Raw genomic sequence first — 21,027 nt, forward strand, 5'->3', positions numbered from 1 at the left:
CATATATATGTATATATATATGTATATATATATATATATATATATATATATATATATATATAACTTTTTCCTTTACAAGCTTGGTACCATTACGTGTTAACCACCAGGTTCTCTGTAATATTTCAGTCCTCCTACTTTGGCTATGACCATCGCACGCGATAACTCCCAGGTAATAAGATAGAATAGTCCAACAGAATAGCAATGGACTCTCTGGAAATAGGCCTAGATTGCTTCACCCGGTCAGGGTTCCCTCTTGTTTTTGAGCATGAATGTAGTATACACTGTTTTCATACAGGTTCAACTTGATACCTCTCTCTCTCTCTCTCTCTCTCTCTCTCTCTCTCTCTCTCTCTCTCTCAACCATAAAAATGTGTCTGAATAAAGACATTGTAAGCGCTGACATTTTGGTTACACTGTTAGACACAGAAATTGCAACAGAATTCATCACTAACCAGCAAATACAACAAGAAAGGAAGTCTGCGGAAAAGATCTAAGATTGTTGTATACCTTTGATGTGGCGAGGGAGAAGGCTCTTGTCATGAAAATAAATCTCTCTCAAGGATTCTACGTTCTTTCAGGTCTCCCAGACTTCAATGAGGTATTATACAACGCGGCAAGTTTGCAGACGACGCTGCCAAACGTACGAGGTTCCGAAAATCCTCCGTCTCAACGTCCTCTCGAAAGGGTTCAACGCTGCTAGATGCGAAATGATTTGGGGAGTGTTTCAACATTATCACGCGCGGCAGTTAGTACTATAGGTATGCCCCTTGAAAAGGCTTTCGTTGTAACATCTTAAAAGTAGAGTTTGAGTTTTAGGAGACGAGTAGAAGCACTTCACAGTAATTGTTGTTGCGGCAGTCCATGTCAAATTACTGGTAAGTAGATTGATTTTCTCCATGTGAAGCAAAGTTCACCAGCTAAGATTTTTTGGTCGTAAGTGGACACCGCGAGTATCTTCCTTATACTTTCCGGAAAATGAATAAATTTCGAAAATAGGGAGTCTCCAATGAAAATATATAACTGGAACGTAAATAAAAAGATATGCAAAAGAAAGCAAACACTGAACAGGTACTAAAGATAGTAAATCTTATGCGAAAACCTTCAAGAATGGAAGAGCAAAACGAAGAAAAATTCCACCAAGCTGAATCAGACAACTTGCAAGGAAAGGAACACAAGAAAACGGACAAAAGCCGAACACAAGTGTAATAGTATAAATCTCTCTTAATGTGATATCCTTATGACTCATGTATTTCTACTATACCTGCATATGTATACAGTACTGATTTGTCAATTGTCTGACTTAGACATTCGGAGGCTACCATACATTTTAGGACAATTAACTCAGACTAGCCTATACAAAACACTTCAAACCATAGGCTAATATAAAGGTACCTCATAGGCCTAGGCTACTATACTTCTTGGCCTATCCTTAGCTGGAACCGGTACTTGACGTCGGAGACGGTCGAATCTTCATTGTTGTAATAAGGGTTGAGGGAAAGGCTGGCTCCCGGGTTTTTTTTAATAATATTTCTTCTTAACAGTAGGTGGATACATTGTAAAAGTAGCTTATTCCTAGCTGTACTCCTTCAATACCAGTTAGAACCAACACCGATCCCTATACTGGTTCTTACACAGGACCCCTATACTGGTTCCCTGTAATACAAACAGTTCATTTAGGATGGCAATCTCGTGCCAAAGAGCATGCATTCGTTAGGCCTTTAGGCTATGCTACCCATGCCTAACTTTACTGTTACACATCACAGTTAGCCTTGACTGTTTAATATTGCATAACATGGGTGGAATTTACTCTAGAATTGACATTTTCATAAACATATGGAAGACTAATTCACATCTTAGCCTACATTTAATTGATGGTACAATTGCAACAACATGCAGACTCAACATGGTGCAACTTACGTAACAGTACCATTACAATTCTTGGCAATTGGCAGTTATATCAAAGTAAAAGTATAAAGAAACACTACCAAATGTTATGGCAACATATACATTATAAACTACGACAAGTGCATACCTTTTACAAGGGAGAAATACGTCATTTCAAATGAATATAAGGGGAGAGACATTCGTTTCCCCTCAGCGTTGCCGTACTCGTCTCGAACAGAGAGATTTTAGCTTTTGCAACTGCGCACTTGGTTACAGTTACGTACTTACGTACATACACTCGATCATAGACAATCTCAACTTCGAGTGGCTAACTTAACATCTTGATAAGATGAAAACCAATTCGGTTTTCCAGTCCACCAATTTCCATGAGTACTGTCATAAATGCTAAATGAATGATTTCCATCATTACATCACTTTACCCCTACGGAAATTGGTTTTCATTTATCAAGGACAACCAATCCCTTAATTATAATATTTGGGTAGATAATAAATCTGACAACAACAACACAGGTCCTGCACACAGTAAATACTTTCTATCTCTCAACCAACCAAGACATGACTGCTTATCTCTCAACCAGATATAAACTGGACTTTTAATCATTAAGGTCTGCTAACAGACGTACAGAGCAAGTTGTGGGAGACGCCACCCTTAAGGCGCGTTTCTACCTAACCAATCCTAATAACTTTACCAAGTTAAACACTTATGTAAGAGTGATCTTCAATTCGGTTAAGATCTAGTCACTCCTCATTAGGGGTATAATCACTTATGGTTTTTCTCTCACAAACAATCGTTTACACCAACATTCAGGTTCATTCACTCAATAACCAAGAGCAGGAAAACTTTCCTTTGAAGATAATATACCTCTTAAAGCATCCTAATGACTAACTTACACATCAGTCACATAACTTGAGCAACTCAACCAGAGTCTGTAAAGCTTTTGGACGGGTAGCTCTTCATACAAAACTCAACTAAGTTCAAACAAAACTCAATGAGTATAAGTTCACTGTACACAAAACAGGTGGTGTCATCATCAGATCCATAATCTATGAAGATAACATATACATACAAGAATATATACTTGGAAATGGACATAATGGTTATATAGGTGTGAACTCTTCCAAAGCATGCAAATACAAAAAACATTCTTCACAGAAAATACAAAAAAAACAGTACAAAAATTACAATGATCTCACAGTTCTTCTATAACCTAGAGGGAGGAACAATATTAGTAGCACCTCTGGTTTTGTACTCTTTCATTCACTACATCAGGAGTTATATCATCCATTTCCTGCATGTTTACTAACCACTGTTCTTGTCCTATAAAGGGTTTCACTTTGTCAGCAGCACGTTCAATGATGGTTTGGTCAAACATGTTTCTTAACTCATATTTAGCACCATCCCTAAACACTTTGGTTACTACATATGGACCGCACCATCTGGGGTTTAGTTTCTTACTAGTGCTAGGAATTACATTTTCATTTTTAACCCAAACAAGAGAGTTTTCATCCACTTTCTCATTTTTCTCTTTGGTTAGCTATTGCACGATACTTACTGGCCATCTCTCTATGAGTTTTCTGAATTATTTCATGAGCCTTTGCAATGGCAGTGTCTTCTACATCATCCGTAATTGTGGGCAACACACTAGTCACTTGTCTAGGAGCTCTACGAGAGAAAAATACAGTGAGGTTGTTCACCAAGAGTGGTATGTACAGCAGAATTTAGCACACGCTGTGTTTCACCTAAGTATTTAGGCCACTGATAAGGATGTCCTTTACACATTACATTTAGTACTGTTTTCATAGTTCTATGCATTCTCTCACTTACACTGTTTCCTTGTGGATGATATGGGGTAATATAACCAGCATTTATCTTATGTTCCTGGCATAATTGTCTAAACTGGTTTGAGGTGAATTCAGCACCATTATCAAGAATGACTGTCAAAGGTACACCAAAGTCATTCAAATAGACCAAGAAGTTTTTGCTTACTTCCTCTGCAGACTTACTTCGCAAAGGATAGAACTTAACATATCGGCTGTAATGATCAATTACAGTCAAAACATATCTATAACCATTTGCACCAGATAGCATATCAGTTAAATCAAGACTGATTCGCTCTAAAGGCTTAGTTACAGGAGGCAATTCTTGGAACTGTGTTGTTGTAAAGAACTACTGGCTTTATGTTTTTGACACATAACACATTCACTTATATATTTAGTAACATCTGTACGCAATGAAGGCCAATAGAACAAGTTTTCAATAGCATCAATTGTTTTGCGTATACCTAGGTGACCTGACATTGCTTCATGACCTAGCTTCAAAGCTGCCTTTGTTAAGTCTTAGGAACTACTAATTTCAATTGAATTGAATTATCAACTTTATCTGCACTGAGATAACAATCCTTCATACAACATGATTGATTAATCAAAGCTCTTGGAAACCCTTTGCGCGGTAATTTACCACCTTCTAGGAAAGTTATTAGTTCCGCCCACCTTGGTTCCTCTAACTGCTTTTCTTTGAACTCATCTTTACTCAGACCAAGATAATTGTCCCTACTCTGATGAAAGACTGCTCTGACTGGTCTACTTAGCTGATCTGCCACCTGGTTATCTTTACCTGGCCTATATTCTACCTTGAAACGGTAATCCTGCATCTCAATTACCCATCTGCTCATTCTAGGTGACTTTGTTTTCTCTTGAAACACTGAAACTAGAGGATGATGATCTGTGTGAATGGTAAATGGAACACCCCACAGAAAATGATGGAATCTACGACAAGCTAAGACAATAGCAAGTGCTTCTCTGTCAGTGGTACTGTACCGCTGTTCAACTGGCTTCAGCTTCTTAGAGAAATATCCAATGGGTTTTAACTGACCATCTTGTCTCTGCATCAAAGCAGCACCTACATGATCTAAACTAGCATCAGTGAATAATTCAAAGGGTTTGGTCATCTGAGCCTTTTCTAGCACTGGAGCAGTGATTAATGCTAGTTTCATCTGTTCAAAGCTGGATTGACAATCTTTTGTCCACAAAAAGGGTTCTTTCTCTTTTAAGAGATTAGTCAGGGGAACAGCAATTTTAGCATAATCCTTAATGTGTTTTCTGTAAAACCCACACATTCCTAGAAATCTCCTAGTTTCCTTGACATTATTAGGGGTTTCATTTCTTGGATGGCACTGATATTGTCTGGAGATGGTCTACAACCATCCTTGGAAATTATGTGACCTAAGAATTTGATTTCCTTTTGGCCTATCTGACATTTCTTTAGATTTAACTTCACTCCTCTTTCACTGAAAAGTTTGAATAGTTGGTCTAATCTTTTCAACAAGATTGGAAAACTGGGAGCCCAAACCACAATATCATCTAAGTAATTCTTAACCCACCCTTTCTTAATAAGAGGAGCCAAGATATTAGACATGATACGTGAAAATATAGCTGGACTGCAACTTAATCCAAAAGGAAGGCGTTTGAACCTATACAGTGAAACTCCATCACTAAAAGTTGTTAAATCTCTACTCTCTTCATCTAATTCCACTTGATAGTATGCATCTTTCATATCTAAGGAAGCATAATAATGGTTTCCTGCCGCTGTTTCTACCATTTCTTCTAATCTAGGTAAAGGGTGAATATCAACCTGAAGGTGTGTGTTGACTTTACGGTAATCAAGGCACATTCTCTGAGTATGATCTGGTTTCCTAACAAGTACAATAGGGCTAAGCCATGCAGCACTGGAGGGTTCTATTATTCCTCTTTCTTCCATATCTTCTAACATGGTGTCAATAAGGGTTTTGGCTTTTTCAGGGTATCGATATATGGGAGACCTAACTGGCTGAGGATCACTTACCAGCAATATGAGCTTGTACATCTTTGAACTTTCCCAATTCTTTTTCTTCAAGGATGAACACTGAATTATTAGCAACCAACATGTCACTTAATTCTGCTTGTTGATCAGCAGTAAGATGGGAATTATCTTGCTGAGAAAGCAAATACTTAAGCTTTTCTTCTCTAGTATTTCCTGACTTGATATTAACATTAATACTAGGAGGAACTAAATCATTCTGAATTCTAGTTTTCCTGCATTTTGGAACTGGCTGATCAATGTCTTCTTCACTGATTATCCTATAATACCCTAATAGAGTTCCAACCTTCATTGTCATCCTGGCTTTAGTATTATTGACAAGTGGCAAAAACACTTCCTGAGCATCATTAACCTTAAGGCATAGTGCAGACTGAGTTTGACACTCCTTAACTTCAGGTACAAATTCTAACAAGTGTTTAGGAGGTTCATCTACAGGTAAGGGATAAATACCAGCTATATACTGAGGTAGAATAAGTTTCCTTTTAAGTCTAACCTGAGCTTTATGAGGAACATTAGGTTGAAGTACTTTAATCTGCCTGACCCTTTTATTAGATGGTCTAGGTTTCAGATACCTTACTGGATAAATATGTCTATCCCAAATAATAATTTTATGTGCATCATCCCATATCATTGGTGCAGACCTAATCAAATCGGCTCCTAACAATAAGTCTGTGTCCAGATAACCATCAGGCACAACAGAAAACAAATGGGTAACCACCCTGGAACCAATGTGAACATCCAAATACACTGTACCAAGAACAGGGAGAACATGTTGAGTAACTCCAGTAAGTTGTGGTATATTTCTCATTTGAATTACACTTGACAAACCTAAAGTTTCTATGAGTTTCTTCTGTGCTATACCATACCTTTCACTACCCGTATCAATTAAGGCACAACACATTACATTGTTAATCATCAAATTGATAGAAGGAGACCTGACACTTGGGCTTAGTCATTCATTCTTAACCTGCCCTGGACATTTTGCTGAACCTCTTTTACAATTTGGTTTGTGACAATCAAAACAAACACCTTTTGGAGGGTTACGTGGACATTCAGAAGTTTGTGATCTCTGACCTTACAGTAAGCACAGTACTGATTGTTTTCTTTATTCCTACTAAACTTCTTAATTTGTTAGACAAATCACTAATTTGCTTCTTCAGATCTTGCAATTCTGTGGATGTATTTGCATTACTATTTACTACAGGCTGTGGTTGGGAATTGCAATTAGTAACAGAAAAAACTTTACGCTGGGTAACATCCCCACTTATGGTGGCTAGATGATACTCATATTCCACAAATTCAATGAATCTTTCTAAGGGTATCCTATCATCCAGGAAATCCTTGAGTCTTTCCTGGGATGTACTGCTAAGTCCTCTATACAGTTTCTTTTTCACAAGACTGTCAGCTTTGGGAAGGGAATCCTTAGGAAATTTCATTTCAAAAGCAGACAATTTACATTTCATTCTGTTAACAAATGCTCTAGGGGCTTCGTCCTATACTGTAACGTTCCATCTCAATTTTTCCTGCCAAGCCTGCGTAATATTGGCTGAACAAGCAAAGTGGTGTTCAGTATGTCCTTAAACTGACTCCAAGATATGTTATTTCCCTTTTTAACCATTCAGCAGTTAATAGAGTTGCAATTTCTTGTTCCACTCTGGTAAGTGCTACTTGGATTCTATCAGTATCTGCAGAAACACAGAATTCTACTTGACTAAAAAATCTAGCAAGTCTATTATCAGTTCCAACACCTTGTAATTCTGACAATTTCAACATCAAAATATCCTTAGGTTTCAATACAAATCCCTTAGAATGATTATCAATAGGGTTATTCAGGTTACCTACTGGAACGAAGGGGTTATTGACTGTGTTACTTCCCTGAAATGGATTACTGGGTATTACTGGCTGTGTACTATTATTTGATAAATTGTGTGTCAATAGTGAAGCTGGGTTATTGTGTGGTGTCATTGTTATGTCTGCTCTGTCTAATGTGACAAATGGGTTAATGTCTGAACTATTAGCCCTGTTAGGATTGGATGGTGTGGAAGTGACAGGTGTAGAGATTGATAAATTAGCTATTTCCCTTTTCATGTCAATAAGCTGATCACACAACTGCTGCATTTGACAACCTTGAGTGTCCATGGCAGACAACAAATTATCATAAAAGTCTCTCTCTATATCACCCTCCATTTTGCAGGCTATGTTATACAAGGAACACAGGTAAAATAATCAACATAGGCTACAATACAATAGGCTAACAGTACCTAAGCAAGAGTGACATAGGCATACTCACAGGGTTAGGCTATAATACCTGAAAATAAGTACAGAAATAAGGGTTTCATGACCAACTTTAGGACGTGAGGTTGGATATACCTATCTATAACAGATAAATACATCCTTCACCGCTGTCACCATATGTAATAGTATAAATCTCTCTTAATGTGATATCCTTATGACTCATGTATTTACTATACTGCATATGTATACAGTACTGATTTGTCAATTGTCCTGACTTAGACATTCGGAGGCTACCATACATTTTAGGACAATTAACTCAGCTAGCCTATACAAAACACTTCAAACCATAGGCTAATATAAAGGTACCTCATAGGCCTAGGCTACTATACTTCTTGGCCTATCCTTAGCTGGAACCGGTACTTGACGTCGGAGACGGTCGAATCTTCATTGTTGTTTTAATAAGGGTTGAGGGAAAGGCTGGCTCCCGGGTTTTTTTTAATAATATTTCTTCTTAACAGTAGGTGGATACATTGTAAAAGTAGCTTATTCCTAGCTGTACTCCTTCAATACCAGTTAGAACCAACACCGATCCCTATACTGGTTCTTACACAGGACCCCTATACTGGTTCCCTGTAATACAAACAGTTCATTTAGGATGGCAATCTCGTGCCAAAGAGCATGCATTCGTTAGGCCTTTAGGCTATGCTACCCATGCCTAACTTTACTGTTACACATCACAGTTAGCCTGACTTTATATGCATAACATGGGTGGAATTTACTCTAGAATTGACATTTTCATAAACATATGGAAGACTAATTCACATCTTAGCCTACATTTAATTGATGGTACAATTGCAACAACATGCAGACTCAACATGGTGCAACTTACGTAACAGTACCATTACAATTCTTGGCAATTGGCAGTTATATCAAAGTAAAAGTATAAAGAAACACTACCAAATGTTATGGCAACATATACATTATAAACTACGACAAGTGCATACCTTTTACAAGGGAGAAATACGTCATTTCAAATGAATATAAGGGGAGAGACATTCGTTTCCCCTCAGCGTTGCCGTACTCGTCTCGAACAGAGAGATTTTAGCTTTTGCAACTGCGCACTTGGTTACAGTTACGTACTTACGTACATACACTCGATCATAGACAATCTCAACTTCGAGTGGCTAACTTAACATCTTGATAAGATGAAAACCAATTCGGTTTTCCAGTCCACCAATTTCCATGAGTACTGTCATAAATGCTAAATGAATGATTTCCATCATTACACAAGAAAGGGAATTGATTTCGTATGTGTCCCTGGAACACCGTCAAAAACTGAACCTCAAATAGAAAAGATATATAAGAAGGTTAGCAGAAATTTTAATAAGAGCTGAACGAGTACCAGAAACAGAATTCAGGAAGTAGCCCAAGAAAATTTTCGATAAATGAATTAGAACGAAAATAAGCAACCTCTCTGAAACTTCAACCAATATTGAGATCACTTTAGTTTTCTGTAAAAGAATACCATTGAGATAGTCCTTTCGCACTCTTTCTGTCCGCCCACAGATCTTGAAAACTACTGCGGCTAGAGGGCTGCAAATTGGTATTTTGACCATCAACCCTCCAATCATCAAACATACCAAATTGCAGCCGTCTAGTAGTTGTAGTTCTTATTTGATATAAGGTTAAAGTTAGCCCTGATGGTGCGTCCGGCATTGCTATAGGTACCAATAATACAGGCCACCACTGGGTCGCGGCTAAGAGTTTCATGGGCCGCGGCTGAGAGTGTCATGGGCCGTGGCTGAGTTTCATACAGCATTATACGCTGTACAGAAAATCGATTGGGCAGAAGAAACTTATTTTTTTTAATCACATCCTTTAGCAAAACGACATCAATCCACTCTGAGGTTTTATTTTCCACGGAAAATATATAACATTAATCAGATACACTTCTAATACATTCAGTAGAGTAATTAAGCCGCATAAGTATGAATAACTTGCCGTCATTCTCTTGTCTGTCATCTCACTCCGATGGATTCATTGGACTCGACATAAAACCGTTGTCAGAGACATTATTATATCTGTTCGAATGATCTAGGTATAATGAAATTAAAGTTTACTGATTTGGAATTAATCTCAAAGTCGGTATTAAAAAGGTTTGCTGTTAATATATATATATATTTATATATATATATATATATATATATATATATATATATATATATATATATATGTGTATGTATATATATATATATATAGATATATATATATATATATATATATATATATATATATATGATATGTATATATATTATACATATAATATATATATATATATATATATATATATATATATATATATATATATATATATATTCAATTATGAAGCTACAAATGTCGTTCAATATCGAATTCACGCTACTTTGGGAATATTCCCGATAGGGAATTATCACTGATGGGAGATTTTTTAAAGTGGTAGTTGAACTGGTTGGTACCTTTCCAACGACTCTCAGTGGCGTGATCGTTATGGTCTTGGCCTGCCACCTCGGTGGCCGCAAGGTCGATTCTCGGGCATTCCACTGAGGGGTTAGAGATGTGTATTTCTGGCGATAGAAGTTCACTCTCGACGTGGTTCGGAAGTCACGTAAAGCAGTTGGTCCCGTTGCTGAATAACCACTGGTTCCATGCAATGTAAAAACACCATATGAACAAACAATTATCACTTTAAACTTTCCTCTTCGGGGATATACCCGAAGTATCGTGAATTGGATATTAAACGACATTTGTCGCTTCTTGATTGAATGTAAATCACGCTGTAATAAAAATTGCATAATATATATATATATATATATATATATATATATATAAAAGCGAATACCACAGGAAAATGATAGTCAGAAACCCAAGCGCTTTCGTCTTTACTAAGATATTGTCAAGGTATTCGCTTGTATAACTGAAGTCACGTGCCTCTACTGTGATTTTTTAAGCATATATAATATATATAATATATATATATATATATATATATATATATATATATATATATATATATATATATATATACACACACACACAAATATGTATATATGTATATTATACTATATATATCTATATATATATATATATATATATATATATATATATATATATATACACTTATATACAGAATTGTATTTATGGTGTAATGCTGTTTTATGAAACTACATGATCGACCCTTTCCTGAAGTATTTCACACAATTTCACCTAACTTCTTTACTTGACAGAGCACAGAAATGAAACAGAAAATAACGTTATAAAAATCTACAGAAGCATGACACAAAATACGGGGCGAATAAAAAGAAAAAAAAAAACACGATAATCTCGTACATGCAAAGTAGGACAATCATTTGTTCTGTTTATTTCATTATTTCTTGGGGAGTCTCTCTTCCCGTCATTACTATAAAAAAATACATGAATGACGTGGCGTGCGGCACACGCTCTCTCTCTCTCTCTTCTCTTTTTTTTTTCAGAGACAGGGCGACTTTATCTAGCATATCATAGCAGGTGGTCTCATTTCAGCTATCAGATTGATGCCTTCTTTATTATTATTATTATTATCATATATTTGTTTCGGTGTAGCATTTTATCATCGTCATTATCAGTATTATTGTTATTATTATTATTTGTTTGTATGTAGCATTTTATTATTATTATTTTTTTTTTTTTTTTGCTCTATCACAGTCCTCCAATTCGACTGGATGGTATTTATAGTGTGGGGTTCCGGGTTGCATCCTGCCTCCTTAGGAGTCCATCACTTTTCTTACTATGTGCGCCGTTTCTAGAATCACACTCTTCGGCATGAGTCCTGGAGCTACTTCAGCCTCTAGTTTTTCTAGATTCCTTTTCAGGGATCTTGGGATCGTGCCTAGTGTTCCTATGATTATGGGTACAATTTCCACTGGCATATCCCATATCATTCTTATTTCTATTTTCAGATCTTGATACTTTTATTATTATTATTATTATTATTATTATTATTATTATTATTATTATTATTATTATTATTATTATTATTATTATTTTCTATGTGATTGTAGCATTACCATTATTGTTTAGTAAGACAGATAACAATACAGCTATGATGTCATTATTATTATTATTAATCATAAGACGAACCCTATTCATATGGAACAAGCCCACCATAGGGGCCACTGACTTGAAATTCAAGCTTCCAAAGAATATGATGTTCATTATGAAGTAAGAGAAGGTAAATGAAATTAAAGAAAGAAGAGATCTCACTTATTAAAAAAGAAAAAAAATAAACTGATGAAGCGATATAAATATATCGAAATGCCAGGAGAGTTGCATCAGGGTAGTCATGCATGCATCTTCGCTTACCATGAAAGTATTCATGATACATTTTGCTGTTTGATCGTTATACAGTGTATACGTGAATGGATTAATATGTATATTTTTTATTACAGCTTAACAGTTTCTCATAAGCGATTTCATCAACATAGCGCCTATTCTTTGATCTTATCATCACTTCCGTGACTAATGTACTACTCCAGTAAAAACATCAATTTTCGTGCATTTTCGCTTTCTGCGTCGGGAACCTTGAGATGGCTATTTGTCTGTCCGTCCGCACTTATTTCTGTCCGCCCTCAGATCTTAAATAACTACTGAGGCTAGAGAGCTGCAAATTGGTATGTTGATCATCCACCCTCCAATCATCAAACGTACCTAATTACAGCCCTCTAGCCTTAGTAATTTTTATTTTATTAAGGGTTAAATTTAGCCATAATCGGCTTATGAGAGTTTCATAAGCCGTGGCTGAGATGTTCAAACAGCACTTTAAGCTGTGCAGAAAACTCGACAGCGCCGAAGAAACTTCGACATATTTTTTTTACCTAGTGCCTTTGTGATCACAATACAGGGGGAAGGGGGGAGGTTTCACTCAGGTCGCTCTGACCTTTCGTTTGTCTCGGGAACAACAGGGAACAGGTGCTTTGGCTGTGAGCTGTGCATTTGCAGTCCTGTGTTGTGATCAGTTGTAGAAGCTCTTTTGTAAAGTGTTGACCTCTCTCTCTCTCTCTCTCTCTCAATTTAAAAGCACTGAATTATCCTTGCTTTCCACTTGATCGTTCGCAAGAAAACTAGGCATTAAATGGTTTTCTGTTCACCTCTAAAGTTCATGCTCTCTCTCTCTCTCTCTCCCCCTCCCCCTCTCTCTCTATTTCTTAATTACTTTCAATTTTGTGGAAATCAGTAACGAGCATTTCAGGCAATCACAAATCGTTTCCTGTATAATAAAATCTTTGGTCAAATACGCTCTCTCTCTCTCTCTCTCTCTAATTACCTTAACATCTTAATTAATAGCATTTTTCAAAAACTATCCGTCCCTTCATAAAAACTGGCTGTTCCTATTGACTTTTGACATTCCAAAAGTCGAATCGCAACAGATAAAAATAAGCGAAGCTGACTTTGTTTGTGATCCGACGTTTAAGGTCAAAGATTACCAGATCAAGGCTGACAATGACCTTTCATCGTACCCTCCGGTCCTTTTGTTGAGGTCTCTTTTAAATGCACCAATTATTATGATCATAAGCCACCTATTTTTACGATCCCATGAGAGGCTGGACGCTACGCTCACAAATTTCAACTTTCTTCTGTCCAGACTAATGATGAAGGAATGACAACCCAGTACTGGACAATTAGATCGAGGGTTGGGACCTATAATCCGTCCAGACAGATAGGTCCCATTAGTCGTCCCATTCAGATTGGTACCTAATTATGGCAATTACATAGGTCCCATTTGTCAACATCTGAGTCCCAGTCAGACCCATTATTAGATTTCCTTTAAGTAGCTCTATAGACTACTCTCCGTAGGGGGGGCTAATGCCGTCAGTGCACCTCATGCGGTGCCCTGCAGGCATTACTTAAGGTTATTTGCAGCGTGCCTTCGATCCCTAGCTGCAACCCCTTTAATTCCTTTTACTGTTCTTTCTTTCATATTCTCTTTCTTCCATCTTACTTTCCGCCCATCCCTGACGACTGATTCATAGTGCAACTGCGAGGTTTTCCTCCTGTTACACCCTTCAAACCTTTTACTGTCAATTTCCGTTTCAGCTCTGAATGACCTCATCGGTCCCAGTGCTTGGCCTTTGGCCTAAATTCTATAATAATAAAAATAATTTTTTTTTCTATCCATCTTAAGGCCATGAAGAATTGTCATTCCATACCAATTGATTTATCTCCTTGGGAGTCCATAATTTTTCTCTACTAGCACACTCTTCTGCATGAGTCCTGGAGCTACTTCGGCATCTAGTTTTTCCAGGTTCCTTTTTAGGGATCTTTGGATCGTGTCTCCTAGTGTTCCTATGATTGTGGATACAATTTCCACTGGCATATCCCATATCCATTTTATCTCTATTTTCAAGGTTCAATACTTATGAATTTTTTATTTCTTTCTCAATTATTATTATTCAGAAGATGAACCAGAACAAGCCCACAGGGGCCATTGACTTGAATATGAACTTGGTGAATGATTGATGTAAATGGTATTGATATGACTGATTATTATCATCCATCGTAGTGCATAAGGTGGCGCTAAAAAAAAAGAAAGACAGAAAAAAGTTAACATTGCCAAAAACATCGATGATTTTAGTCTCAGGTGGAGAGTTCTTGTAGTGAGAATAAGAGAGAGTAGGTTTGTGAATTAGGGCCATGATTTGAAAGTGTTGCAGGAGTGGAGGACAAAAGTGTATGGTTGACAGGGTGTCACATCTGCCAAAAGGAACCTCAAACTTCTGGATGCACAAGAAACCGACTAGCGCCTCAGTGGCGTGATCGGTATGGTCTTGGCCTGCCATCTCGGTGGCCGCGAGTTCGATTCTCGAGCATTCCATTGAGGGGTTAGAAATGTGTATTTCTGGTGATGGAAGTTCACTCTCGACGTGGTTCGGAAGTCATGTAAAGCCGTTGGTCCCGCTGCTGAATAACCACTGGTTCCATGCAGCGTAAAAACACCAAACAAACAAGAAACTGACTGACTGTAAGTAATCAGAAGTCACAACTGCAGTTTGTGGTGGTTCAGTGTGGTACTCATGAGACTTGTCTGCAGATGTATGAAGGAACAGATATTGCAGTTTTATTTTATTTTATTAATTCATTAATTTATTTTTTTACATAGGGGGCTCATTCACGAGTCAGTAGTTTGAGAAAGACAATGAAAGGGACAGTTATTCAGCTGTTTTCTAACAAAAATAGCTATTCTATGAAAAGGACGATTTGTGAATATAAAGGCCACAATACCCGTTATCAGTTTTAAGATTTTTGGAATAGTATTTTACCGCAGTTATTGAAGCGACCTAGGTATACTGCGTAAAAAGTGCGTGTTTGACCAAGGTTAATTCATGGGCTTGGTACATAAGCCTTGAGAATGTGTATTTTGCACGTACCTTGGTCATCAGAGATTGTCTAGTACTGTCCGTTGTCCTTGAACAGAATACTTTTCCTTGTGACTGAGCCTTCTGTTTTCTTCAGCGAGGAAAGTTTCATTTTTTTTTATTGTTTAATATCCTCTAACCAGACCTCTTCCTCTTGTAGTTTGGGGAACTGTGATTGCAGTATGTATACCATATTTCGTTCCACAATAATGACACTATATAAATATATCAGGTGTTGATTTTAGTTTCCTTTTTAGTTTTCTGTAAAAGAAAACAATTGAGATGGCTGTTTTAGTCTGTCCGTCCGCACTTTTTCTGCTCGCCCCTCAGATCTTATAAACTACCAAGGCTAGAGGGCTGCAAATTGCTATGTTGATCATCCACCCTGCCTCCAATCATCAAACCTACCAAATTGCAGCCCTCTAGCCATAGTATTTTTCTATTTTATTAAAGGTTAAAGTTAGCCATGATCGTGCTTCTGGCACCGCTGTAGGTGCCAACAACACAGGCCACGGTGGCTGAAAGTTTCATTGGTCGTGTTTGAGAGTTTCATACAGCATTATACGCTGTACAGAAAACTCGATTGCGCGAGGAAACTTCAGCGCATTTTTTACTTTTTTTCATGCGAAGTATTAAGGAAAATCTGTCTATCTCTCTCGTACAAAACGTTTGCGCTTTCTGTTCCACACAAAGCATTCCTAACATTCTCCTCTCTCTCTCTCTCTCTCTCTCTCTCTCTCTCTCCTTTTCTTTGATCCTGTGTTTTCCTCACTGGAAGTATATTGTGAGATATCTCGCTGAACGAAGTAATCGCTTTCAGAATCATTCCGGGTGAAAGCGAGCAAATTGTAAATATCGATTCAATCTCTAATCATCTTTCTCTTTGTTCCAAACATGAAGCAGCGGCCGGCAGATATCAACAGGTCAGCAGATCATCATGCACAATGCATGATGCTCACCGGAAGTCCAACCGAACAGGAATCCGTGACCTGGCAGAGGAGACGAAGATGATGATTACGGGGTGAGGGGCGAGCAAACAAGGGGAAAGGTGAGGGGGAAGCGTAAGAAGGAGGAGGAGAAGAAGAAGAGGAAGAGGAAGAGGAAAGAACCAACTGGGGAGACGGGGATTGATAGCTTTAATGGGATTTGAAGAGTCTGTTGGGGGCAGAGGGACGTTGTGTTTACTTCCCCTTAAATACTGGACTCTCTCTCTCTCTCTCTCTCTAAATAATTCCTCCTTAGATGGGGTGACTCCAGGATCTGTTATGGTCAAGCCCTACATTTCTCTCGTCTTCTCCGTTTCGTGTTTTCTCGGACTATTGGCAACCACCTGGAGAGCTCATTTATACTACATTCATTCCCGACTATTCTCGTCCGTAGATTAACCTGGCAGCATTTTGAGCATCGTAATGCGGTGTATATTTCCCTGGATACAGAGAGAAACGAGACCGTCTTCAATTGGAGACAAATCTGGCAAGAAATCACGGCGTTTTTGCGCAATCTTGATCAAGGCGGAAGCGCCTGTTTATATGATGAAAACCCAGGTCAAAGACCCTCGAGCGTTTTACCTGATGACCTGTGATCTGAGTCAGGGAGGATTGACGTGAGCATCCGGCGCGGATGATGAGAGCATTATTTTCTCAATGATGAGAGCATTATTTTCTCAAAATAAATTTCAGTATCTTGAACACTGTAAGAAGCACTGATTAGACCTATTTGGACTATTGTCCACTAATATGGTATGGTCTCTTTCCTGGTTACTGTAATTAAATAAAACTAGTACTACTATTCTCCTTGTATAAACTATAAGGAGAATAGTAATACTAGTTTTATCTATGTGTTTATTTATTTATTTTTTTTCATTTTAATAAATGGGGTCTCTTCTTTCTGATTTCCCTTTACCTCGTCTTACATCTTCCTAATGAACATCATATTCTCTGGAAGCTTGAATTTCAAGTCAATGACCCCATTGGTGGGCTCGTTCCATATGAATAGGTTTCATCCTCTGACTGATATTAATTGGGGGAGTGGTATGTAGTCTCACAAAAGAATACCACACTCGCTTGGCTCTCTTTACTATGGCCGAATAAAAGCGAAGAAACTGAAAGTTGTAAGGTCTGCACCTTCTAGAGTGAGTGAGTGTGTGTGTGTGTGTGTGTGTGTGTTCGTAAGTAAATGAAGTAAAACACTCACACGTTGCAGCCTTGTACCAGGTCTTTTTATGCGATTCATGATTATACAGCAATCACAAAGCTACTCCACTCAGGAGTAATGAGCAGCAGGGACGAACATTGTACTAGTCACGTCTGACTGGTCGCTACTCTTTTATACTTGATATCTCGAATTGATTTTCCTTGTTAGTGCGTAGTGAATAAAGACTGCATTTGCTAAAGGGAAGAGGGAGTTATGAGAGATTTGTGTCATTTCCGGTTTAAGTCATTGCAAAAGCTTATATATATATATATATATATATATATATATATATATATATATATATATATATATTATATATATATATACTTCTTTCATTATCTCATTTCCCTTTCTCCGTCTCTCTCTCTCCATCGCCACTCTAACTTCCTTCTTCCAGTTTCCAGCCGTCAATCATTCCAACGCTGCGATAGTACTACATTTCCAACTCCTGGTGAAATCGAAGGTTTGGAAGAGGCAGGCCTCTCGGTGCCTTAATACGGACGGGAATTGCTTACACTGATTTTCTGAGACGCGCACCTCTCTCTCTCTCTCTCTCTCTCTTTCTGTCATGCTCACTTCACTTAAATACTTACTCTTCAGCGTTGATGGTTTTGTGACGTTACGCGTCATGACACTGGACACTAAAATTACGTATTTGTTCTCTCTCTCTCTCTCTCTCTCTCTCTCTCTCTAAATCAAGAATCTTCTGCCTCATCATAAAAAAGAGGTGGGGCTTGTTCCAATGGTGCGGTCTTCATATCCGTAGGTAAATATCGATGAAGATGTATTTCCTTCGTGTAGAGAGAGAGAGAGAGAGAGAGAGAGAGAGAGAACTTCGTCGAGTACGTCTTATAAAGTAGGGGCAATTTCTTTAATACAGTTACCGTAGGTCTAATTTTGGAGGGAACGGCTGGTGGAAGTTATGTCCAGAGTAGGCCTAGGTGTGAAAGAATGAATACGGATGCTTGGAGTAGCTTGCGGTGAAAAGTGTCGCGTGGGGCAATGGCTGCTCGGAAAGTCTTCCGAAGAACGCAGCGGTTATAAATAGATTTGACGGGGAGGCCGTGTGATAACGAAAAGTCCGTGAATTAGTAAGAACAGCAGCGTGAACAACCTTGCCAAGATGGCATTGTTGTGGAGAAACACCTGTTTGTACTGATGAGCCCGTTGAGAAATCATCTCATTATTATTATTATTATTATTATTATTTTCTTCTAAAAGGTCCACAATAATACAAAGTGTTAAGAGTCCGTGTATAATTTTGTTGTAACTAATTGTTCATTTGGACTAAAGATGAACCCAGGGAAGGGTTCGAAAGCTTTTTGTATAGTCTTAAAAATTATGCACGGACTCTTGTTGACCCTCTTAGAACATTATATATACTCTCGCGATAGAGAGTTTTTCCCTACCATTATTATTATTATTATTATTATTATTATTATTATTATTATTATTATTATTATTATTATTATTATTCAGAAGATGAACCCTATTCATATGGAACAAGTCCAACAAAGTAGCCATTGACTTGAAATTCAAGATTCCAAAGCATATGATGTTCATTAGGAAGAAGTAAGAGAAGGTAAAGGGAAATACAGAAAGAAGAGATCTCACTTATTAAGAAAAGAAAAAAATATATCAATAAATAGATAAAAGAAAATGTATTCAAATGCTAGAAGAATAGTATTAGGGTAATAATGCATGAAGTTTTGAAGTTCAAATTGCACGACGTCGTGATAAGGAACAAAAGTTTAACGATTGTGTCGAAGAGAGAAAGGATTCCCATTTAGGTAATTCTCCCCAGAAGGCTAAGGTGAGGAAACAAACTTCCTGAGATCTAGGTAAGGAAGTGTAGGGAAAGGTGCCCACTTAGGAAAGCTTAAGGAGAAGGTCTAGTTGAGGGCAGATGAGCACGTACTAGACGTTGAATTCTACCGAGAATGTATTTGTTTATATCAATAAGCCTAGAAAGATTAGGTAAGTATTGTTCGGTAATTAAGGCCATAGAAAGGGGTGGTCTTTGGAAAATCAGCTGGGTAGATACCCTCGCTCTTTACTGAAGAACGAAATCTTGTAGACAATATCACCCAGGATGTTTTGTCGAGTAAAAATGACAATCTGAAGGTGTTTTCTGAGATGGTTCAGTTATGCAATCAGAGTAACTCGAGTATGGTTTAGAGAGGGGTCAGTTTGGAACAGCTTTTTTTTTTCTTTTTTTTTTTTTTTTAATAAAAGGAACACAGTAATGAGGTCGGACCTTTAGCCAAGTTGTCACTGGTAAACGAATTAATTGATAAATTGATAAATAGACTCGTCTCTGTTCCTGACGTACAAAAACGAGTTATTATATTTCAAAGGATACTGGGCCTTTTATCTTCTTATTTGCAATTGATTAAAGGGTTATTTTTCAGCGTAAAACACAAAGGATACAAAAACAAATTGATTTTAATTGCATGGTTTGTCGACAAAATAAATTAGAGATCTGATCCCTTTGGCGTGCGAAGTGGCCTACGCATTTCTCTCTCTCTCTCTCTCTCTCTCTCTAAATAATGTCTTAGATGGGGTGACTCCAGGCAAAAGACACACTCATAACCTTTCTTTACATCCATCATGGTCAAGCCCTACCTTTCTCTCGTCTTCTCCGTTTCGTGTAGATAACTATGACTTTCGTTTCGTGTAGATAACTATGACTTTCGTTCGTATCATCTTAAGGTAGCCTATGACAGCGCGGGCTCTTAGCTCTCTGGAGCAGTTTGTGACAACGGATAATAAAAAATGGCCATCAATCTATCCTTTCAATGCTATATCTATAACGATATGGAGTCCAGGAAGAGGAATAACCACTGGCTACTTGACAAGAAGCGCTTATGAATATAGAAGATCACATTTTACATTTCGCCGCTCGTAAAATGTCGTCACGGAGTGGAATCCAGAGAGAATCATGTTGATATCTTCTCCGAAATCACCGTGGGGTTCATCCAAGAGGAAAATGGGAAAAATGGGAGACATTTCGAGAAGGAGAAGAATGTGGGTGGAAACTTTCTGCGCTATTTCTAGCAGCGTTTGAAATATGTAATTTCCTCCTCCTGTCGGGAAAATGCAAATGGGTGTTCTGAGGGAACACGGAGAATGATATGAAATATCGTTATTTGACGAAAATTCGACGCCGCTGCTGCTGCGCTGCCAGACGCTTTCTTTTGAAGGGGGTTAGATGTTACTTGGCGCGTCTCCGGAAATTGTCAGCAGGATTGATAGACTATTAATCCTGACTATTAGAGTCCGTGCAAAATGGCCGCCCCGTTTGTTATACCAGCGCCATGGGATGAGGGTCAATACAAAATCAAAAGACTATAAATATCAAAATCACAAACATAAGCAAAAATATAAGAAAACGGCGGGAGCTATTATGGT

At 37.8% G+C, this 21,027-nt stretch overlaps 1 protein-coding gene and 1 long non-coding RNA gene across 6 annotated transcripts in view; both read right to left on the minus strand.

The window, feature by feature from the left end:
- LOC135226603 (lysocardiolipin acyltransferase 1-like) overlaps positions 1-21,027 on the minus strand; it is a 103,025-nt gene that overhangs the window by 59,579 nt on the left and 22,419 nt on the right. The gene's annotated exons all lie outside the window — the stretch shown is intronic.
- Positions 1,506-9,278, minus strand: LOC135226601 (uncharacterized). Of its 2 annotated transcripts, XR_010317257.1 has the most exons (3): positions 9,001-9,278; positions 8,363-8,626; positions 1,506-1,653 (listed from the first exon to the last, which is right to left on the minus strand). It is a non-coding gene; the product is annotated as an uncharacterized LOC135226601 (long non-coding RNA). The 2 variants fall into 2 exon arrangements; XR_010317256.1 differs by lacking the exons at positions 8,363-8,626; positions 9,001-9,278 and adding an exon at positions 2,033-2,441.

This window comes from Macrobrachium nipponense, chromosome 14 (assembly GCF_015104395.2).
Source record: "Macrobrachium nipponense isolate FS-2020 chromosome 14, ASM1510439v2, whole genome shotgun sequence".
Classification (NCBI taxonomy): Eukaryota; Metazoa; Arthropoda; class Malacostraca; order Decapoda; family Palaemonidae; genus Macrobrachium; species Macrobrachium nipponense.